Genomic DNA, 25,434 nt, shown 5'->3' on the forward strand with positions numbered 1-25,434 from the left:
AGGAGAAACATGATGCAGGAAGTGCTTTCTACGTTAACGTACCGTTCTAAAGAACCGAGTTTTGTTAGCCTCAGTAGCTACATGGTCAGTGCAGTGGATTTCTAAGTGAAGGGACTGAGGTTCTATTCTTGGCTGGGTCAGAGACTTTTCTTCCCACATGGGGACTCAGTGTTCTGCTTACTTTCATACTGTTATAACTGTCACAACTATTGGAATGGCTGAACGTGTAGGGTTTCACACCCAGTAAACTGAAAAAGGGAGCAATTTTCTGTGTTGTTTTCTTTGATGAGAAAAGCTTTACACACTAATAAGGTATGCAAATGCTCACATGCACATGGTCTATAACACATTTTTTGTAGCTTGAGAAACGTTTTCTTGAGGATGTGGCGTGAGGCGCCGTTGTGGTAGCCTACCACAGAATTTTCGTTTCGCTCACTACAGCTACCAGAGACGCATTTTGAAATCAGATGAGCAACCACATTTTTTCCGAATCACCTATCACCCACTCATCAGGAGGATCTGGCTCTTTCAATCAACTGAGAAGCAGACTGGCCATCTCTATTGGACACAGTTCAACACAAAAGTCAATACGCAAATTAGTTGATTTTCTGTTTACTACTTTCATCTCTCAATAGTTTCCACTTCTTTGCCTTTGGCAATAATAAATTAAAATCATTTAGTGAGCTACAAGATGAAATAAGTTACCGCAGATTTTTCCCCAATATTTGACTCCCTCAGTCGGAAGATAAGGCCGATAGTATTGTTTCACACCTTGTGACTAAATACAGAGAAGGCACAGAAGTTATATCCGTATTCAGCTGCTTCAAATGTTTCAGATAAGCACAAAGTTTCGGTGCAGATAACGAAAGTGTGATCCTAGCAACACAAGATAACGGAAGAGGAACAGGATGAATGCTGAAGGAGGGCTATATCTCCTGCTCTAAGAGAAGACAGACTGAAAGGCAGAAAGCTTCAGGAGAATTCGAAATAAAATAGGTAAAGGCAGCTGTAAACGAAAGTGACAGAGATTTATTTTTACTGAGCATGTCTCACCCTCTAGGTTAGTTTGGTGTAAAAAATACTGCATATGAAGTTTAATAAAACTCGATGTCTTTCCCTGTAATGTAATATTAACATGTTGTTTAATTATGAATAGCATTTGTGCTCAGTTCTTTCTTTGTTGACTACTATTAGCCTGCCGATTATGGGAGAGTAAATAAGAGATTTCATCACAGAGATTCGGTAAGGAACTTAAGTACAGTCCGAAAACATTCGGTGGCATGAGTTGTTGAACCATTAAAACTGTGAGAAAATGAAAAATTTGAATTTAAACAATTTTTGCCAATGTTGGAGAAATTGAAAGGAAATTAGCGTCTATGATGTTTTAGCTGCACTGTTGGCTTTCTTGAAAAGGTTGTCATTTTTTTCCGCATGTCACTTTCTACAAGGCAAAATATGCCCACACTTGCTCACATCTACACTATTCTATACAGACAAGACGTAGTAATCGAAAAATTCTGGTCCGATTTATTTCAAATTTTCGCACGATACTCTAATAAACGTGTGAATGAACATAGTCTCCAAATTTTTAGTATACTTGTGTATCTTATATAAATACATATATATATATATATATATATATATATATATAAAAATTATATATATATCTTATATAATGGAGAAAAAGTGTTCAGAAAGAATCACAGAAAGTTGTCAACACAATTTTTAGACGATACTGTAATGAACATTTGGATATGTGTGGGCTATATCATATTTCGTATACTTATCACATAAAGGAGAATCTTTGTAAGCAAAAACAGCAAAAAGTGCTGGGCCAAAGTAGTTCACATTTTTTATTATTGCTCTACTAGATATCTGGATGAAGATAGGATACATGTTTATTTTAATGTATGAAACATACCTATATTACTAAGTAAAGAGAAAGTGTTGTTTAAAATTGTTACAAAATATCTGTTAAATTTCTTGCCGATTTACTTCAAAATCTTACACAATATTCTACTAAATGTTCAGATATACCCTATATATATATATATATATATATATATATATATATATATATGTGTGTGTTTGTGTGTTTATAATATATGAAGTGGAACCGCTGTAAGCCAAAATCTTGAAAGTTTTTGACCGATTTAATCAAATTTCTTACGTGGTGACTTACTTTTAACACACACACACACACACACACATATATATATATATATATATATATATATATATATATATATATATTACAGTATCGTCAAAAAATTGTTTTAAGAGCCTTCTGGGATACTTGCTGAAAATTTTTTCTCCATATGTAAGATATATATATCACATTTATGCAACGTATATGTTTATATAACATATATATAAAATATTTGGAACCTGTGTTCACTCACACGTTTATTAGTGTATCGTGTGAAAATTTTTAATAAATTGGACCAGAACCTTTCGAATACTACTTCTTGTGTTTCTAAAGTAGTGTAGATGTAAGCCAGTGTGGGCATATTTTGCAGTGTACAGGAAGTGTCATATATATAAATGCAAACATAGGAAGACGGTATGAACATAAAATGAATGTACTCTCGAAAATACGTTTTTGTTGTACAATTTGATGACGTGGCATATCGGGAAAGAGGCGCAATACGCTTCGGTACATTATCCCGTAAACATTAATGTCACGGACTTTATGCACTGCTGTCACGACACTTGACAAGGCGGCCCGTGAGCTTAAGTAAGACATTTTGATAGCAAATTTTCTGCTTCACACGCGCACAAAGATATATTTTATGTTTATAGCGTCTTCAGATGCTTACATTCATTTACGCCTGGCGAACATTATTTCTTTACTTAAACGTTTTTCAATATCTGTGTTAGATTATTCTTCAACGGCGTTAGTCGAGAAACAATGTTCAAGACACGTAAATAAATATAAAAATGTGAAGACTGAATGTCAGGCATCTTGAAATGTCATCATGGAAAAACAGACGCCCATAAAAGCAAATTTTCAGCTAATTCATTACATTACCTTCAGTTTCAATAGTAGCTGTGTTCTAATAGATCCGCAGTCGACAAGAATTACTCGTAATGCTAATACGATAAAGAACAACAAAACAAATACGGCGATGAGAAAGGTAATCGTAGTCGACTAACAATTAGGAACAACTTTGCGATTTTTGGCCGCAAGCAGGTCATTCCTTTGTTTCAAATTTACTTCTTTAATGTCCACAAACACTACACGCCAGCATTTTTAAACTTTTTTTTAGAAAAAAATTTGATAACTGGTCGCATAGGTAAGCGTTGCTTCTGTAAGCAATAAATAACTTGTGTGGGTTGTCAGCAATGATTCACAGACGAAAATGCTTCTCCCCGCTACCCTTCAAGTTAATAAGCTGGTTCCTCCACTCTCCGCATGTGTAGGAGCACATTTGGGTAGTAAGCAAAACTTCCACTTTGCAAAAGCCCAGCGCTGTGTGCATGTGAAATCGTACCCGAAAGATGGAACTGCCCAGATTCCCTCACACGCACCTTAAGACCCGATATAAAATTTTAATTCTCCAAGGCCACCGCTATCAAAAATATTACCCTAACATGGAATCCTAAGATGGGGAAATGCTATAAAATCCTACTTTATGACTTCTTTCACTTAGCCGCCGAATAATAAAAAAATAATTAATTCAAAGTAACTACAAGTTACTTCAAATTAAACTCAATTAAAATTAAATTCACACCTTATCAAACTAAAAGCAATGAGATAGCCAAAGGCTCAGTGAGATGACTGTTGGAAAAAGTGATTGCGATGAAGGTATGAAGCAACTGGGAGACCTATGCCGTATCATAGCTGCACATTCGATCACGAATACGAGTGTGTCTTTGTTACTCCAGTGGTTGACCGAATAATATATGGAAACGATACTACCACTGTAACTGGCATAAACGGTAGTGAGGCAACGGTACTTCCCCTTTGCAGACATTAACGAGCACCTATTGCTGGTGCTGATGCACACTCAAGCTAGTTTGTTGAGGCGGTAAGTCGGCTGTGCTGGTTACATAGGAAGAACGAGATCCTCGACCGTCAATACCCGGACACCGTCAAGTCCCACCCACTGTTTAAACTCAGACGTCTAAAACCAGGCAGCTCTCATCCTCCACATCCAAACCAACAGTCTCCCTCTCCCCCTTCCCTGCTCTCGACATTGCTGTTTCCGCTTTTCTCGCCACAACCACCAAACAGGAAAAATGTCACTGTTTTACGCCACCAGCGTGTAAACTCACACGTTTAATAAATTCTCACCTCGGAATGTCCCCAAGCACGGGTCAACTTCCTCGGCAGTTTGCTCCAGAAATTCCCGTCTGACGTCAGTACGCGATGGGCGAATCAGAGCGTTATTTATACGTTTCTGAATTTCTAGAAGCTTAACTAAAGTGACGGAAACTCCGCGAGGACCAGAAATTCGAAGACTTGAGACTACCGCCATAAACCTTCCTCACAGCCGAATCGTGCTGAATACCGCGTGCCCTTCTTGGCTTGATTGACATGGTGGTTCGGTGAAGCCTCTCAGATGACCCTTTGACACCCGTAAGCTGGAATAAAGCCTCTGCATGCCGTTTGGCCTCCTCTGTCGATTTCAGAGTTCTGCGCTAACTGCGTGGTTCTCACGCATTGTTAGAACAGAACTACAAGCCTCTACCGACAGCCACTTTAGTTTTGTGAAATACATTGTCCGGCATTAAATAACGTGGGGAGGCTTTCAGCGTGATGGGACTAAAGTGTCCTGCCTATCACCATTCGTGACAAAGGCAGATGAATTTAGCATATAAATGGAATGAGGCAAGCAAGGCAGCTTGCGACCTTTCACTTCTTCTGCGTCATAAGCTGCGAATGCGAAACAAGGAGAGCGTTGGCAGAAATATCCGAAAATGGGACCCTGGTGGAATACAGTGTGAGTGTTTCTATCTCTTTCCCACGAAATTGTTCCGTGGGCCGCACTGATACCAATCGCAGGCTGCAGCCGGTTGCCCACCTGTATTTTAAGAGATACATGATACAGTACTAAATGTTTGGATGGATATAGATTACATATTTCTAAATACTTGTTATATGTAAATATGTATGTAATAGGGAACGAGCAAACCTCTTTAGCAAAAATCTTGAAATTTTCACACGTTATTCTAATAAATATGGATGGACGTAGACTACACATTCCTTAAATACATACAATATAAAAATATATATAAAGTATAATAAGCAAAAGTTTTTAGCAAAAATATCGAAAAATTACTTCAAATTTTTACACAATACGCTAATAAACATTAAGACTGACTTAGGCTGTACATTTTTTGAAAGACCATGTACTGGTTTTCTGTTAAAATTGACTGTGAGGACAAAAACCTTGCTGTAAAAATCTATGGTCTACTTTTCTTTCTCAGAATCAGTTTGGACTACGAAAACAGGGGAATTAAACCGTTGGACAAATTGTTTCCCCTGTGTATAATCTTTCTCTTTGAATATAGTTTGTATACACATCATTCTGTATGTTTCTTTTATTCCTTGATGTTCGTTTTAGCACAGAACACGGGCGTTTTATTTATAGCTTATTGGTTTATGACTAGAATGCTACTCTGGAGACTGAATTGTCTGTAACTATGCAGTCCTACCCATTTGAAGATTAAAACCATGCAAAATTCTGTCACTGAATCTACTTTCCTGACAGTTCTTGGCGGGGTGTATCTCTTGCTCCATACGCCGATCATCCCAAACGGTTTACCCATTCATCTTAAGAGCCGTCAATTCCCAATCGAGGTTTCATTTCGAACACCATTAACCAAGAGACAGAGTCCGAGAAAAGAAGAGATGGACTGAGAGGAGAGAGGAAATGAACATAGAGAGGGGATAAGGAAATTGATGGAGAATGGGGGCAGGAGGTGAATGACAGACTGGGAGAAGGCGATAGGCAGTGAAAGGGGAGAGCAGCAGGAGACATATAATGACAGTGACGATGAAGGTGTGGACAGAGTGAAGGGGAGACAGATTAGGACATACATCCAATTCGCATACATATTCAGCAGTTGTGAATCATTGCTAAGTATGCTACTTTAATATAAAAATATACTTCTCCCCACAGCTTTGCTCATGTACACACTCCACTCGTACACACTCGTACATAGCACACGTCACCCCATGCTGCCTCTCCGTTCCCACGTCTTCTTCCCTCTGCCTCTCTCCATCCATTTCATCTTTGAATGTGCCTCTTGAAGAGGAATCTAGTTAGAGAGGGAGCTATGCTAATAAAGGGGGGGGGGGGGGGGGAGGAAAAACTGAACTTCGTGCGTTCTCAGTATTATTTGCCAACTTTTGTCTATCCTGTAGACTAGAACCAAACGGCACTGCTCCCGCTCTTTCTACAGTAATTGTTCTAAGTTCCTGTATGCGCCTTTATGATCGTTTTGAGTGAAAGAAGGTGGTACGACACTCACTGGTCTTGTTAAGTGAGTTGCAGATGTACGAACGTAGCACTGTTAGAGACTGGTTTATCAGTTGTAAGTGAAGAACATAGCCTTCCAGAATGTAATTATTTCTTCTATATCCCTCTTTTTTTGTAAGTATTAAACATAACTTGCATTTGGTCCCTACACTGTAATACATATGTCATGTCATTCCTCTTTGCATATAAGTTGTTGGCCTACTGGTGGCGCAGTTGTAAAACAGCGATAGAAACATGGATCGCGTGTATTTGAGAATGCTGAAACTGGTGGTAAGAAATTCAGTTATAACTACACAAATGGAAGAGAGCATACGGAAGGAGGAAAAGAAACAGTGAACATGAACATGTGCATCACAAAACCAGTATGTAGCAGCAAAGCAAGGACCTGAATATGACTGCAGAAATATATTAGACGGATCTAACCTTGGTGATACAGCTATTCAGTATTATATGAAATTTCTAAAACCTCACTATTTTGTGAGTTTTACACACTTCAGGTCTACAATATTCGGGTACATATCTCAATGGTCTTATTGAGCATAAAGAATGTAGTCAGGCATTTGTTAAAATACGTAATGATGTAGGAGTGAGCATATGAAAGTACTCATTCCCTTATCATGTAACATCGGCGACTGGAGCAAAGTATAGTGTATGTTTAAAAATATTTTGCGACGTTTTCGTCACCTAAAAGAGTGTCAACAGCTAGAGGTGACAGGAAACTGCTTAATGGTAGTGATGATGTAGCTGGTGATGAAAATACTGATGAACTTAAAACGTGACATCTTGGAATAAAACATATAGATAAACACGGAAAACACAGCAATTTAAAACACAGAGTGAGTGAAGCCTCGTTGGATACTATTGGAGACCATATGAGAAAATCTTGGAACCACAGAAGCCATTTCACGTAGAGACAACGCACATAAAGTGTTCGTTATAACTGTGAAATCCATCTCTGAATTTCACCGCCTCTGTGAGAAAGATTGTCAAGTATCAGGAGTTTTACCTATAAAATAAGAAGTGTATTCAAAAGTTTTAAACTCAGATTTTAATGTAAGCTTCAAGTTACCACATGAGTAATAAGTGCAGTGCCTCTCCGAACGACGATATTCCTTTGAATGTGAGGCTTCAGATATTGAGTTGATAAAGCATATGCTCTATTGAGAGAATGCGCAAAGTCTTGTTCCAATAATGACCATGAGTACTTTGTAAACACCTATTATTTACAACAAGCACTTCCGTGGCCTAAAATTCCTACTGAGACACTGTTCTACCTAACGCTGTTGTAGGCATATAACCTTGGCTTCAGCACATGCAACTCTAGTTCATAATTTATGTCTATGTAGCCAGAAGATATTCCCTCAGAAGATTCGTCAGAAACTGCATCACGTATTGCGACAATACTGGGCGATCCATCAAATGTGTATTATAAAAGAAAGAACAAAGGAAATACAATACAGTGTTTATTGTATTGTTGTCAACTGATTCCATGATATCCAATATCATTTCCTTCTTGCTGGACGTACCTACTTACCCGATGACCGAGACTTTGGCACAATGAAAAAGAAAATGGGAAAAGCAAATCTTATTTGCACATTGACAAGTAGTATGAACTTGTAAAAAATGCCAAAGTCAAAAGTCCGTTTGAGGTCATTCCAGTGACAACAGAAGATTTAAGGGATTTTCAACAGCTAAATAGTGAAACAGTAGAACGCTGTTGTATTAAATGTATTGGCTTTCATATTACGAAAACAAGTGCTGTGAAATTTGAAAAGCAAAAAAACATAATCTTCTTTCAACACGTCTCACACTTGTAAGAGTGCCATTTAATCACTCCAAAACTTCTTCATGGAATACCACTACCCTGTCCACACAGAAGTTTTATATCTGTCCTGAAGTTGAAAGATCTCAGAACATTACATCCATATATTCTTCCATTTTTCCGTGTTGTTTACCGAAAACTGAAATCCATAAAAACATATCACAGTGAAGGTACTCCAAAAGAGACATGCAGTGGTTTCAGTTGACATGTAACCTGATGACATTATTTACACTCGAACAACAGTATTTCAGTCAGGACAAAACTATCTGATACGTGTGCATTTTTTAACTGTCATAAGAATTATAGCATACAAGGTCACAATCAGTGCTATTTACATTAAAATTTTTCCTTTTGGATAATTTACATAATAGTAAATTAAGAAGTTGTTGAATAAGTAATAACGTAATATAATGGTTTAGATAAACCAATTTATATCATTTTCTTCTCAGTAAACCCGTAAGTTCTGCCCCGTCATTTGAATCACGTATTTTAGCATCGATTAGCGGAGAGCTCATTGCTGTTGATCGATTTCGATATTTATCACAGCTGCATGGGAAGTACTAAATTATTGATTGTGGTCTGGAATCGACAGCTCGACCAGTCAACGACTATGGCGTGTCGCGCCATGTCAGCAGGTATAATTTGAAAGTAAGAGAGACAATTGTGTGGAGTCAGTCGGTCTGTTGTGGTCAGGATTTTCTGTTGTTGTGGGTTTATGCGGGCAGGCAGTGCTGAACCGGATGTGGCCGTTTGGAAGTTCCTTGCATCTTGCCTCTTATTAGAAGCAGCCCGCGACTGTGTGTATGTAGCCAGAAGATATTGCCTCAGAAGATTCGTCAGAAACTGCATCACGCCTTCTTGTCGGAAAATCACTCACACTCAACTTATTCCATTACTTGTTGAATTTATTCAAAACGCTGTCTTTTTCTACAAGTTCTACCTTCTAGGCCTCCCTCTACCGTGGCAGATTTTCCCAGACGTCACAGCACATGTTCTATCACCATTTACCTTCTATTTTTCAGAGTTTTCCACACCTTGGTTTCCTCTCCGTCAGCTCTTATGGTATCAGTCGACATCCGTTCAGTGCCCTGCTCCAGGCGTACTTTCTCCGAAATTTCTTTCTGTAAACTAATGTCTATTCTTCATACTAATATTGAACCGTGGGTGGCTCGTCTTCGTGCCATCTCGTATTTCACACCCTGTTTCTACCGACACTGCCGCCTCGTTATGTAAATTTTCAATTACTGGTATCACTCAGTTATTGCCTTGCCCTCCCGTGAGCGGCAGCAGCAGCGCTTATCGGTGTAGGCCCTGCCATATTATCTTTGGGACTGCTTTTACTTGGTCGTCGTGTGTTGTCCAGCGAGTTGGAACGCGCCAGCAATACTGTTGGGACCTGACAATGAAGTTAGTTGGAACGCGCCAGTAGTTTTCGGACCTGGCAGACGGACAGGTGAGACGCGTTAGAAATTCGGTCGGGTTGGAGCGGCAGTTAGGTTCGGATAGCCATGACTCGCCCGACCGTTGCCGGCGCAAGTGGCTGGGGACGTTCTTGGTTGAACGTCGGTTGGTCGTCTTACCGGGCGATGTGTATTTGTTCGCCGATCGCTTGTGGGTCTCAACTCGTGGTTCGTCCTGGTGATTTCACAGTCACTGCTCTTAGCATTGGTCACGTACTTCGTCCAAGTGTTTGTGAAATTGTGTGTCGCCCGTGATGTTCACTGCCCAGTTATTTTAGTGCAGTCTCCGTGTTGATGTATAGCAGTTGGTCGGTTGGAGCAGTCGCGTTGTAGCACCAGTGGGTCGTTCAGCGCCAGGGAGACGCGCATATCCATCACTCGCCGATGATTGCGGACACACATGATTTGAGTGGGGACGACTGTGTTGATCGTCGGTCGGGCGTCTTGTCGGCGACTTGTATTTGACTGGCGATCGCTTATGGGTTGGCCGTGTGTGCCAACTCGTGATTCGTCCACGTTTTGTTCAGTCACTGCCGTTAGCACTGTCTAGTTCTTCGTGCAAGTGTTCGTGAACCTGTGTGTAGTTTATGTGGTTTGACTGGTAAGTTATTTAAATGTTGTCTGCCCTCTGACTCTGAACTGGTCAGTTGGCGCTGAGTAGCGAGGAATGACAGAATAGCTATCACTCACCCGAAGATTGCAGACACACACGTTTGAGTGGCAACGACCTTGCTTGGCTGTTTGGTCGGTCATATGATTAGACGACGTGTATTTGGGTCGTCCACCGCTTATGGGTTGTCTGTCATCCGTTCTAGTTGTTGTTCCAGTCTCCGCTGTTACCATCGTTTTAGTGTTGCTGCAAGTGTGGATCGGAAGTGATCTTGATCATTGGTCTGTTTACTGTCTTTCGGTTGGGTTCCCAGCGGATTGAAAATGGTTGGGCCGACCGCCTGTCTTACCTAAGCGAGCGTTAGTGTTTGAATTCCAGGCCGATCTTCGAACATCTGAGCAACCTTGGGTGTATTGCTCCTTTTTTTTTAGTTTGTTCTTGTTGTTTGTACTCGTATGGCTTCTAGCCGAATTTTGGTTTAGAGTTCTTTTGCTCTTATGGCCTTCAGCGTAGTTTAAAGTACTGTTTCACGTAAGACCTTTGGTATTTAAAAAAAATTAATGGTATGGAGTTTTAAGTATTAAGCCTTCAGCAGATCTGAATTTAACTTGTTTACTTCAGCTTAACTAAAGAACTGATTTAAGATAAATCTTGCCTTCAGCCGTTTTTAAATAGAAGTGGCTTTCAGCCGGTAATTAAGTCCCAAGGATTGAAGCAGTTTCTGTGTGTGTGTGTGTGTGTGTGTGTTTTTCTTTGTTTTGTTTTAAATTGGGGATCATGTAATCTTTGATCAAATAATGAAGTTGTATGTTTGAGTGTAACTGACAGTCCTTATTTTGGCCCCAATTCACAATTTATGCTATCTGTCCTGTCTTGCGGGATTGGCAGGGCGTCTCAAATACGTTACTTTTAGCAAGAACGCTATGTTATCCTGTGATAGTCTGCTTCTAATGTCGTACTACATCTTTCAGTCATCCTTGATTTTGTTTCGAAGTAGCAGAATGTCTTCGTTCACTAAGTGGTCCGCAAAATTTAATGTCAGGTTTGTCGCCAATCTCATTTCTGCTGATCATCAATACCCGCATTTCTCTTTGATTTGCTCTTAATTCATATTCCCTGCTCACAATAGGGTTTATTCCCTTCAACAGGTCCTGTAAATGTTCCTCACTTCCGAAGATGGTAGTAACGTCTTCTAAGAATTTCTCTCTGAAATTAAATCCCATTTCCGATCTTACTGATCATTGCTCCACAAAATTACCCTCGAACATTAAGGCACAAAATGAATGAATCTCTGTTGTGCGCTCTTACTACGGTGAACACTTCTCTCTTCGTCTTCCATTCTCACTATTCCTTCTTTCGAGTTCGTATTGCGCATTACACGTCTTTCCCTGTAGCCTAGAGCTACTTCTCTGGGGATTTCGAATTTCTGTCATCAGTTTCTGGAACGAAATTTGTTGATGCTCTTATCAAGTACAGCGTCAGCACTGCCCCTCTAGTGCGTTTACCTTTCCTGAAACCAAACTGCTCTTCCTCTGATAGATCCTCGTACATACCATGCGAAAATAAACGTCTAACTTACTGACATATCACATAGAAAATAATAAGGGTAGTAGCATGAGTGATGTGAGTGAAAAATCCAGGTTGCTTCCCTTGAATATAAGTATCATATATCAAAATGGCAGAATGTAACTGTGTTTTGACGATGGTGCATTAAGCCAGTAACGAGTTGCCTACAGAGCGATGACTCTCTGAGGCCCTCGCGTCTGATGAGGGAACGCAGTCAACAAAGGTAATAGAATACCCCACCTGTACATCAATATTACAACGGTCGCTGAGGCCCCCAGATATAATGTCTGCGCTTGTTTGGCAATTGTAATCGGTCGATCGTCACAAGGAACTGCAAGTTGTTTGTACAGCACTTCCAACTCGTTTGCTGAGTGACACGTGTCTTAAAAAATAGATGGTTGCAAGATAATGCCCACAACATAACAATTATTCAGAAATTACAAGATAAATGATAAAATTTTGGTGTCTGTCAAGTAAGTATAAGGCGTACGAGTCATGCTAAGAAGCGATATGTAATCGTAAGAACTAGTGAAGTGTGTTGTTGTTGTGGTCTTCAGTCCTGAGACTGGTTTGATGCAGCTCGCCATGCCACTCTATCCTGTGCAAGCTTTTTCATCTCCCAGTACCTACTGCAACCTACATCCTTCTGAATCTGCTTAGTGTATTCATCTCTTGGTCTCCCTCTACGATTTGTACCCTCCACGCTGCCCTCCAATACCAAATTGGTGATCCCTTGATGCCTCAGAACATGTCCTACCAACCGATCCCTTCTTCTGGTCAAGTTGTGCCACAAACTTCTCTTCTCCCCAATCCTATTCAATACTTCCTCATTAGTTATGTGATCTACCCATCTAATCTTCAGCATTCTTCTGTAGCACCACATTTCGAAAGCTTCTATTCTCCTTTTGTCCAAACCATTTATCGTCCATGTTTCACTTCCATACATGGCTACACTCCATACGAATACTTTCAGAAATGACTTCCTGACACTTAAATCAATACTGGATGTTAACAAATTTCTCTTCTTCAAAAACGCTTTCCTCGCCATTGCCAGCCTACATTTTATATCCTCTCTACTTCGACCATCATCAGTTATTTTGCTCCCCAAATAGCAAAACTCCTTTACTACTTTAAGTGCCTCATTTCCTAATCTAATTCCCTCAGCATCACCCGATTTAATTAGACTACATTTCATTATCCTTGTTTTGCAACAAGGATAATGAAATGTAGTCTAATTAAATCGGGTGATGCTGAGGGAATTAGATTAGGAAATGAGGCACTTAAAGTAGTAAAGTGTGAAGTGATGAAATGATTTTGGGAAGGATTTAGCGAAAGAGCAACTCAGCTGTAAGGCAAACAGCACACAAGAACCTAGGTCGACCAATTCTAAGCTACTGCTCCAACATTTGGAAGGCTTATCAGTTATTAATGAAAATATCTGTTGCACGAATTCGCAGACGCACTTATAGGATTGTTGGTTGTCATTAAAAAGTATTACAAAAAATTTAAGTTTTTTTAAACTCTATCTCTGGAAAACTAAAGGCGACATTGCTGTCGAGAAATCATGGTAAATTTAGAGAACATGAGTTCGATGCTCACTGCGTAACCATTCTCGTATTTTTGTAATTTACTGTGTGAGAATACGAAACCAGAATAGGGGACATACCGAGGCACACTGTCATTTCTCCATCGATCCCTACGCGAACGTAACATGACAGAAACCTTCTAACACTCGTATGTACTTTCCATAGTCCACCGTGCAATACTGAGATGTTTATCGCTGTGTGGCACACATTACTTACGATTAAGAGCGATATATATCGTTCACAGAAACGTAATCGTTGCCTTACTGGTGCAACGTTGTATAGCTTCTACAGTACAAAGCTGCCATTAATACTACACAGACTTCTGTGTTTCTAATTACGCCGTGACCGGGAAGCTTGGAGTGCTCATGACTGACATGATGTTGTGTCCTGTTTGACCAGCCGCGTCAGAAGATAAAGTTACAGTAGAGTTTTAAGATCCTGTAGCTGACACCGACTGCACATTCTGTCAGCTTTCTGTGTTACAATAGTTTTAAGATCCGGTAGCTGACCTGTACTGCACCTATCCCTTGTCAGCTTCTGGCGTTGGAACGGTAATCGTTTGGAACTCTCAGCTTTTACAGCTTTGCCTGCTTGTTGTTGTTGTGGTTTTCAGTCCTGAGGCTGGTTTGATGCAGCTCTCCATGCTACTCTATCCTGTCCAAACTTCTTCATCTCCCAGTACCTACTGCAGCCTACATCCTTTTGAATCTGCTTAGTGTATTCATCTCTTGGCCTCCCTCTACGATTTTTACCCTTCACCCTGTCCTCCAGTACTGAATTGGTGATCCTTTGATGCCTCATAACATGTCCTACCAACCAATCCCTTCTTCTTGTCAAGTTGTGTCACAAACTCCTCTTCTCCCCAATTCTATTCAATATCTCCTCATTAGTTATGTGATCTACCGATCTAATCTTCAATATCCTTCTGTAGCACCACATTTCAAAAGCTTCTATTCTCTTCTTGTCTAAATTATTTATCGGGGTCCTGATTACTTTGTTCAGAATATTGCAATATAATTTGTAATGTGATTTAGCTCTGTAGTCATCGTTTTCCCTTGACATTAAGTACAGTCTTCTTTTTGTTTTGCATGATACTTTTATTCAATTTGTAATCCCAGTTTTTGAAACATTTGATCTATTTGCTTTGATTATGTTCTTAGGGCAGCATTTTTCAATGTGACCTATGACCATATTAGGGAAATAGTTATATTTTTCATTTTTTCCATGTAAATTGTTTAAATCTTTCCAGTCTGTATTCCTCAAACAGTTTTTTATACCTTCAATTCCTGTTTCATTTATTATTCCACTTCTTGTTATTAGCTGAATCAGACCCCACTATATTAAATGTAAGCAACTGGGCATCATGATCTGAAAGGCCATTAAGTATTGGATTTACTATGATTTACTAGTGTGCTAGTATCTATGAAAATGTTATCTATAGCAGTGCTGCTGGTAGCCATAATACTGGTTCGAAACTGTACTAAGGGAATGAGATTATAAGAAGTCGTAAGAGAGACTAGTATGGATCTACAGAAAATTTAAATTAAAATCTCCACTTACTGTGAGTTCATTATTTTTAGAAGTTAAGAAATTTATTACTGCATCACGCTGTTTAGTGAATAGCTGCAAATTACCAATTGGAACCCTGTATATAGTGACTATAATTATTTTTCTTTTGTGTGTTTCTACTTTTGTGGCACATGCTTAAAAATGCTCATTACTACAGTATTCACGAATGTCGATGTTTTTATAATTGTCCATTGAGGAGTGGGACAATCTGGACCAACAGTGCCTTGATGATCTTGTTGATAGTATTCCACGACGAATATAGGCTTGCGTTAATGCAAGAGGACGTGCTACTGGGTATTAGAGGTACCAGTGGGTATAGCAATCTGGACCAACTACTCTGAAGTTGTCCCTGTATGGTGGTACAATGTGCAATGTGTGGTTTTCATGAGCAATAAAAATGGCGGAAATGATGTTTATGTGGATCTACATTCGAATTATCTGTACAGGTTCCGGAACTCCCGGAACCGAGCCGCGCGGGGTAGGCGTGCGATCTCAGGCGCCTTGCCACGCTTCGCGTGGCTCCCCCCGTCGGAGGTTCGAGTCGTCCCTGGGGCACGGGTGTGTTTGTTGTTGTTAGTGGAGATTAGTTTAGGTTAGATTAAGTAGTGTGTAAGCCTAGGGACCTATGCCCTTAGCAGTTTGGTTCCATAGGAACTTGCCACAATTTCGAAACCGAGGCGATACAAAACGTTTTTTGTTGTGTGTATTTTGTTTTGAATGTCACTTCAGCAGAGCACGTGTGTCCTGCCTCATTATAAGACTATTTATACATGGGGTTAGCCGTCGTGCATGTAATTTTAGAGTCCACAGTCTAACTGGAGGTGTCGAGTATAGGGTACACATTATTTGTGCCGTTCGAGTAGCTGAGACTTATTGATCTGTAATACATAATACCTATTTGTGTCAGCTACCACCGTCTGCATAACAGCGTAACATATTCTATAGCATGTATCTCGGTTTGGTCAGGTACACATTTTCACACAGCCTCATTTACCCCTAAAATAAAATATCAAACAAAACTGCATTCCTGGCTTCAGTTGTTTTGTACAATTGTAAAACATACTTATCTTCTTAACGACACTAGGTAGGTTATTTTGAGAGTGCAATTACATGTTATAGGCATCGTATTTGACAGAGACGTATTTTTTAGTGCGGAAATGTTAAACTGTGCCTTAATCTGCGTGTTGTACAGAGATCGAACGATGCACGTCCACAAGTCCTGCTCAGCCGGCGAGCTGTAAATGCTATAATGAAGCGTGTATTTTCGTAAATATTACGGACAGCCTAGACTTGGATATATTTAATATTTCGTTGTGCTCTGAACCAAGTATGGTACACTAATCAAACTACGTTCACTAACAAGTGCGACTTACTATTTAGGTTAGGTAAGCTTATGTAATTCTGATGTAAGTATTCTTCCACATTTTCAAATATAATCAGATATATTTTTCAACGTGACACAAAATTCATATTGTTCAGATACTTTTGTACATGACCGGAATGGTTCTCTGGTGCTGCATTGTGATTAGCTGTTTAACTGCTAGTAAAATACTGGGACGTAGATGTCTGTTACATTTTAATGAGTAGTAGAATCCTGGACTGTGATTAGCGTTCTTACTTTCTCACCACTGAAACTCCATGGAGATGTGTGGCAGGGGTCATGGCTTGTGATGTTAAAGTCATTTCGGGCATTTGCCACAGGTATGTAGGCAACTTGAAGGTTGAAAGTCAAATAGATCCCCGAATGATACTGACTTCCCAATGTTTACCTATCCGTGAACGTTAACATTAGACTTGCTTTAGAGAAGCTCTTCACCATTCGTCTACAGTTTTTCCTGTCTTTTATTCCAGAAACCGTTCTTTGATTGCAACAGTAAGATGCCGTAACTATTATTACTGGACAATAAATGTATGGTGTTGAGAAATCGATTTTATTTATTTATTGGTGATGTCTGTTGTTTCTTCTAGAGTGAAAAAGTGGCGCTCTCGGCATATGACGCAGTTCCGTCACTGGAGGAATGCCCCACGTCCACCAAACGGTCGCTGCTGATTCTAATGAACCGAGCCCAGCGGCCCCTACAGGTAACTGCTGTAGGCTTTTTCCCTCTCTCCAGGGAGTCCTTGGTGTCGGTGAGGATTTCTTCAGGCGCAATCGTATTACCTTACAATCATTGGTTCATGTCTTAACAATTTGTACGCTTCAAGTATGAAGAGGCATACCTGATTCATAAAAACATTGTCCTAATGTAATGCAGCCATAGTGGCATCGTCAAATGTTGAACGCAGAATCAGCACTAGCATCGTCAAATATGCGTAAATAACAGAATATGTGAGAGTCATCTTGTCAGCAGCACTGCTGTTCAAAACAAGCTGCCGTACAATGCTTAACTGGCAGAGCGATTTCGTGCCCAATGCCTATTTTCTTTGTTTGACAATGTTTTAATTTAATCACTGAACGCCTCTGTCATAGATAGTTTGTTGGCAGGTTCACCTAGTATAGAGTGCCTTACATATTTACTTCTTTTCCGTAGGTTGTTCACGTAAGTCTAGTATTTTCTTGTTCCTTCTCTGTTTACATAACATACTGCATTAACTAGACAATCTTGTTCATGCACTGGTACGGAGATCTATCATTCTTTTCACGCAACGGCGTGTCGCAGGGTACGAGGCTGTGCACTATGAAAGCTGTTTATTATTTATGTCATTATCTATAATATTGTCACTTGAGCATATTTCAATTACAGTGTCTTAACTATTCCTATTTTTAACACTCTGACTAATTTTCGTTAAACTGTAATCAGACACTTTCTCCATAGAAAAGGTGTAAAATCGGTAGCTAAAAGGAAATTTTAACTATAAATGCATTTGTCCGCTTTGTGGTCCCAGAAGTACCCTTATGTTGTGATGAAGCTGTGTACAGTGAGTCCGCAGCTCGTTGTCTTGCGGTAGCGTTCTCGCCTCACGCCTACGGGGTCCCTGGTTCGATTCCCGGCGGGTTTAGGGATTTTCTCTGCCTCGTGATGATTGGGTGTTGTGTGTTCTTCATCATCATTGACTCGCAAGTCGCAGAAGTGGCGTCAACTAAAAAGGACTTACAATACGGCGGCCGAACTTCCCCGCATGGGGACTCCCAACCAACAATGCCATAGCATCATTTCATTTCATTTTTTGTGTACAGTCAATTACAACACTGCAGCCCTGTGGCGAACCCAGTGTGAGAGAGTCTGTCTGCTTAGCTGGGTGGTAACATGACGCCCCCATGCAAGCGCGCCCGAGTTCGAATGCCGTCCAAGGTGGAGATTTTCTCCACTCGGGGACTTGGTGTTGTGTTGTCATCATCATCATTTCATCGTCATCACCGGCGCGCAAGTCATCCAACGTCGCGTCGACTGAAATAAGACTCTCACTTGGCGGCCGAACTTCCCCAGATGATGTCTTCCGGCCAACAATGCCATGCGCTCGTTTTCATTTACTCGTGTGAGTAGCATTCGTCTGCCTCACTCAATACGCACGCGCACATCGAAGCATGCGGCTGGTACTTCACTGACTCGTTATCATGCGGCGCTCACTTACACACAACGTAGCGGCACCAATAGGCCTGGCATGTATTTAGATGTATTTAGAACTAGAATTTCTTTTTAGCTGTCGATTTTCCATATTTTCTGTGAATAAGGTGTGTTCTACACCTGAGATTCACTAGGTGTTATCACAGTATAACAAAAATTAAAATGATAACCGAATATTGAATGTTATTGCAGGTCATTTTTTCAGTTGTGGAACTGTTTATTTCAATGAAATAGTACGTGATGCATTAATGCCTGTTTTCAATTAGCTGCCAAAATCGCAATGACGTTTAGATACATTTTGTACAGAACAAATTAAAAGGATGAACGTTGAGAGTGTGACAACATACCGTCATCGTCAACTTCGTTTATAGTTAACTAAAAACTTTCAGTCCAGCTACACCATATGCTTTCGTGAGTAAATGGAGCAAGTGAACTATTAGCACTCTTTACATTTGATAATAAGAACAGAAAGAGAACTCGGGTGTTACATGTAGTGGTGAAAACAGATGGGCATTATTCGAATATGTTTTTATCCGAGTAACTATTCGAATAAGCAGATCATTAAAACAGATTTATTTTCCAAAAAATTATCCGTAAATTAAGTAACAAGTAACACATAATGCTACCTATTTTCTTTGTTTACTTCTTGTACAGAATTGGTATTTGTTCCCTGGTCTCAGTTTGGTGCGTGGTAGAAATCTTTTCAGTGACAAATCTAGTGTTCAGTGAGTAAAATTTTCGTGTGGAGCGATAATAATGCAGTGGGAATGTGTTCACATCTGTTGGGCAAATGTTATGAAAACAAACACACCAAACCGACATTTCACATCGATTAATCTGAAAAAAAAAAAAAAAGCCACATGTTGAAAACGAAGCAAGTAAAGCGTTTGAAGATGGATCATAACGGTCCGAAACCGGTAACGGTACCCTTTGAATAAAGGAACTGAAAGTAAATTTGTGGCTTGTTGCTGCCCTAACACCATCAACGTTTGTGTTCAAATAACAGCCACGGTCTCCAACCATGTCAAATGGTTCAAATGGCTCTGAGCACTATGGGACTTAACATCTGAGGTCATCAGTCCCCTAGAACTTAGAACTACTTAAACCTAACTAACCTAAGGACATCACACACATCCATGCCCGAGGCAGGATTAGAACTTGCGATCGTAGCGGTCGCGCGGTTCCAGACTGAAGCGCCAGAACCGCTCGGCCACATCGGCCGGCCCAACCATGTCATCATATGACAAAATTGCATTAGTTTTCTGTCGTTTTACTTTCTGTATGCTATGCGGATCTAAGTTCAGTTCCTTAGATGTTGCAGCATACGAAAATTTCAGTGACTCGTCTATTTTTATGTAGACAGTTTTGCATGAAAATCTCGTTAGTAAGAATTTACAAATATTGGAGGAAAGCGCCATATGAAAAAGGGGAGTACCGATGCCATGCGTCATTCACATTCCATTGCTGACCTCTTGTCCCCGACTCTTAGCATGGTCGCTGTTCACAGCGCACTAACACATTTTCCCCATTATTAGCTGCCTATGAATGTAATAGGTACTTAGTGAGTTTTCGAATTCTTTCCAACACCAGCGTTTTCCCAGAGATTCACACAAAATCACCAAAGACGTAACTGGAATCTTAGTCGCTGACGCATGCTTTTGGTGTACTATGTGCACTCTGTCAATGCAGGGGTGTATGTCAGGCGCTATGTCACAGAGTGCGTGGCCCTCCCGCCGTAGGTTCGAGTTCTCCCTCGGACATGGGTGTGTTGGTTGTTCTTAGCATATGTTAGTGTAAGCAGTGTATAAGTCTAGGACTGATGACCTTAGCAGTTTGGTCCCTTAGGAATTCACACACATTTGAACATTTTTGCATATCAGGAAGTGCCAGGCAACTGTCGGCAACATATATCAGGACCCGGCAATGACCACTGTGACTTCACATAGATGGAGTGTTGTGTCAGATGTATGCAGCAAAACTGACCATACAGTGAGCTGTCAGTGTGCACACATCAACCAGTGTGCAAATTTGTCTGTCACTGTCCAGGCACGGTGCGGCGTTTAGCCCAACTCGAACGACAGCTCAGCACATTTGGAACCAGACGCAGCCTATGTGGCATGCAGACTGGCATGTGGGTTGTGGGGGTGGCGGTGGGGCTCTGCCCTGAATTTTTTTAAGTAAAAACACAAGCTTGCCTATTCTATCCGAGTGATTGTGATAGTTCTTGAAACAGCATCAGTGGACTGGTCAGTGGGATGGGGCAAATTGTTTTTAACACAAGTGGATTTGAACTTAGAAAAACTGTACCATCAAATGGCTGCACTAATGTCCGTCATCTTGGATTCCCTACCATACTAGTTTACCTGAGGCCTGCCATCTTGGACTGTGGGATCATAGGATCGGCGAAAACACAGGAGATCTGAGAACCGTATAGCCAGCACTAAGGCCAGTCATCTAGGTTTGTGGAATCATATGGTTTTTCTAAGGTACACCATCTTGGATTTTATACCTGTGATAATATGCTAGATGCACCATCTTGATTTGCCTTCTAGGATTCTGACACCATAGGGCTGTACGAAGATCCACCATCCTGAATTTGTGAATTTCCCACCATTTATATGTAGGGCAGTTGGCCTAGATCCACTGTGGTGTCAGACATTAAGATGGAGGATGTGTGTGTGGGGAGTATTCTGGAAACAATTCATTGTATCACCCTAGGTTACATCTTTCTGTCACCAGTGGAGGACTGTGCCAAAATATAGACAGACCAGCTCCAGAGAGGGCATTTGAAATAATGACTCATTGGAGAGTCATGGATTTTCAGCCAAATACCAGACGTGCTGTTAGTGACACAGAGAGTATCACAGCGAGGAATATATGCGAGCGGTTTTCTGGTTCCAGCATTTGTCCGACAACCCAGAGGAAACTTCTGAAAACTTGATCAGAACTGGAGGACGGGATCGATTTTTAACTTTATTCCAGGATAATATATCACAGATGAAAATGAGAACTTAGTGCATTTGAAGATACATCTATTTTACTTATGTATGTATTTAACAGGGGAAGATTAAGACTTTCGCAACATCTCTTAAATCTAACGAGGCAAGATGCATATTTTAGGTTTTAATGACTATGGTACGCTCATTTACATCGAGTATACAACATCAGGAAATATAATTATTCTAGTGACCAAATAGAAAAAGGTAAACACAGTTTACATTATTGCTACATTCATGACTGCAACAGCAGAGACAGTTTACAGGGCGCTATTTTTAAACTGTGAGGGCCATCAGCAGTGGATATGTGAGAAGAAATGGAAAAGAGACGGAAAGACGTATTTGATTAAAGAAAATATAATGAAAACAGGGGAAAAGAAAGAAGTGTGACTGACAAATGAAGAAAAGAAGAAGCGTAAATGAAAGAAAATTTAACCATTTGCCTTACAGTTTGACAAAGGGATTACAGTCAATGTGCGTTATTTTTTGGTGAATCGTTATGAGGGGGAAAGGAGGAAGTGTTTCAGTGTCCTCTTAAAAGCAACAACACAATTAATTGTTCTCAAAGTGCACGGTAGCTCCTTAGAGAGACGGTGACTGCTCAGGGTAAAGTCGATGACAGTCGATGTGATTCTTTTACCTCTTTATTTTTGTTATTATCTGCTTCAAGAAGAAGAGCGTGTTGTTCCAGATTTGGTCCATTGAGAAGTAACGTTTATTTCCAGCCAAATGACACAGCAGGCTGGGAGAGGGACAGGCGGAATCGATGTCGGGAATTATTGGGAATATATTGGGATGTGACTTCCAGTTCTGGTAGTCGCCTGATAACAAAGGGAAACCTCCAGAAAAGTTTCGTCAGAAGCAGAGGACTAAGACTATTCTAATTACTTCTGGGAAAATGTTATCAATTATCCCAGACAAAATTCGAAATTAGATCTACTTACGTGTTGCCTGACGTTTGCGTCTACACAGCAACGGATTGGAAGTGAGTAAGATCATCAGTACTGATTTACATGCCTCAGAAACAGAAAACTTTCTAAACACGTAAAATCGCTATGTGATACACATTCATGGTTTCCACTTTGATCACGTTTAGTCGACGTTCAATTTCTTAGGTACAGATGATATTAAATTTGCCATTATCCCATAGGGACATATAAAACTGGTTTCCAGCTTCAGCGACTTTTGTTGGTAATGTCATATTAGGCACAGACAAATTCTTCCTCCGCATTCTGTAACTGTATCAAAGTTTAAAAATTCCTGTAGTTCGAGATGATAATTATTTAAAAGTACCGGATCGGTACTAAGGTGGAGAAGGCTCAAATCTCCAAATGGACATCCTCATTTAAGATCTGAGCAAAAGTAAGTCGCGAAATTGCTGGTAGGGTTCTTCAAACATTCTCCGGTCTGTTACCTCCGTTAATGTTCCGCGAGTTGTTTCAGTAGTCCTTGTCCCATGATTTATATGTCTCACAGATGACGAACTACAAACTTTAGCCTGCGTTTAATATCAAGGTAGGTCTCGGGTATCGTCAAGAAACGAAATGATGATGGTTGTAACTGCGTTACACCGTTTCCGGCTGTCACTAATATTTTAAGATTACTTTAGATTAATGTTTTGGCGAAATATGGTAGGCATGAATATTTCATAATTATAGGTTAAGAGAAATTCGTGATAACAGTTAACAAAAATAGTAGCTCGAAGTAACTGTTATCGAGATATGGTCTGACGTTAAGAAGTTTATGTTGCTATTTCCAGAGATATTCGTACAGTAAATCTTTTGGATGTAACATTTAATAGTGTAGAGATTGATTATGATGTAACTGTAAAATTTTTAGCTTCAACAATACGTAACACAGTAACGTTTGATTTCTAGGTATGTAATATAATAAATAACTATTTCATAATTAATTCAAATTGCAAAATGTATTGTTTCTTACACGTCTTGATTTTCTTACAGGTTTTGAATGTGTCATATTCATTCTTCATGATTCTTCGTAATTTCAAGGATGATTAGAAGTGTCTGACGTCTTTCTGCAACGTTCCTGCCTACTGAGTTAATTACCTACAAGGCTGTATGGTTACAACAAAATATTTGTATTGAGAATTACACCGATCAATAAAGTGGTTTTACAAACGCTTCATTTTATTAAACTAAATGATCAAACGAGCTTGGACCCACTCTCCTTCTTGCCTACACACACAAACACACACACACACACACACACACACACAATATGCTGATTCCTCTTGACGCCAGTCAGTCGCAGTTCTTGGAAGCAGGTCAGAGAAGGATCTTCGTGTGGAAATGAATCTGCAGATATTATTTCACATATTTTGAACGATGAATCTCAGAGACTAGGCGATATGTCCGTGAGCAGATCATCGACGAAGCGAAACACAATTTGGGAATGGAATGACACCCTTAAAGAACTGAAATACAATCTCAGAATGCAGTTTGCTGGCCTGTTTTCCTGAAAATTCAAAACTTCTTTGGAATGCTGAAGAATATGAAATGCACGTGTGTGACGTGTCAGCAACTGCGATGTCTAAATAACGGACGGTATCAGCTGTAGCCACGGGTCTCTTTACATGGAATCGACACGTTCCCTATAGTATATCATTGCTTAAGACAAAGGCTGTATTCTGCTGGCAAGATTCTTATGTGCGTTCTTTTCGACACACCCATATCCTGAAATTGCGGCTTACTACTAGATTAATGGGATATTTGTTCACACTTCGAAGGAAGGGTGGAGCAATATTTGGTGTTAAACGTCTCGCGGATTATGGCACAGCTTCAGCTCCTTCAAAGCTATATCTGGAATTCAGCTGTATCCTTTGTAATGTAGTCAATGTTTATAGTCTTTAGATAAACAGTAATTGCTCATCCGTCTGGCTCACTGCCATAGTACCGGGTGATCAAAACGTCATGATAAATTTGAAAACTTAATAAACCACGGAACAATGTAGATAGAGAGATAAAAATTGACACACATGCTTGGAATGTCATGGGGTTTTATTAGAACAAAAAAAGTGCACAGAATGTCCGACAGATGGCGCTGGAAAGCAAAACTGCTACCGTGACGGGTGAGAGGTACGCGCCGATATGTTACAGAATCTCATCATCCCCAGCCTGGCTGATAAACACCTGCTGGAACGTACGATGTTTATGCAGAATCGCGCTCCACCCCATATTGCTAGATGCGTGAAAGATCTCTTGCGCGCGTGGTTTGGTGATGATCGTGTGCTCAACCGCCACTTTCGTCATGCTTGGCCTCGCAGGTCCCCAGACCTCAGTCCGTGCGATTATTGTCTTTGGGGTTACCTGAAGTCGCCGCAAGTGTATCGTGATCGACCGACATCTCTAGGGATGCTGACTGATAACATCCGACGCCAGTGCCTCACCATAACTTCGGATAGGCTTTACAGTGCTGTTTACAACGTCATTCCTCGACTACAGCTATTGTTGAGGTATGACGGCGGACATATTGAGCATTTCCTGTAAGAACATCATCTTTGCTTTGTCTTACTTTGTTATGCTAATTATTGCTATTCTGTTCAGATGAAGCGCCATCTGTTGGACATTTATTGAACTTTTGTATTTTTTTGTTCTAATAAAACACCGTGTTATTCTAAGCATGTGTATCAATATGTACGTCTCTATCTGCATTATTCAGTGGTTTATTTAGTTTTCATATTTCTACTGACTTTTTGATCACCCTGTACATCGACGTTCTGCAACCTGTCGTAATCTCTGTGCTATCCAACGA

The sequence above is a fragment of the Schistocerca serialis genome, chromosome 8 (assembly GCF_023864345.2).
Source record: "Schistocerca serialis cubense isolate TAMUIC-IGC-003099 chromosome 8, iqSchSeri2.2, whole genome shotgun sequence".
NCBI classification, from domain to species: Eukaryota; Metazoa; Arthropoda; class Insecta; order Orthoptera; family Acrididae; genus Schistocerca; species Schistocerca serialis.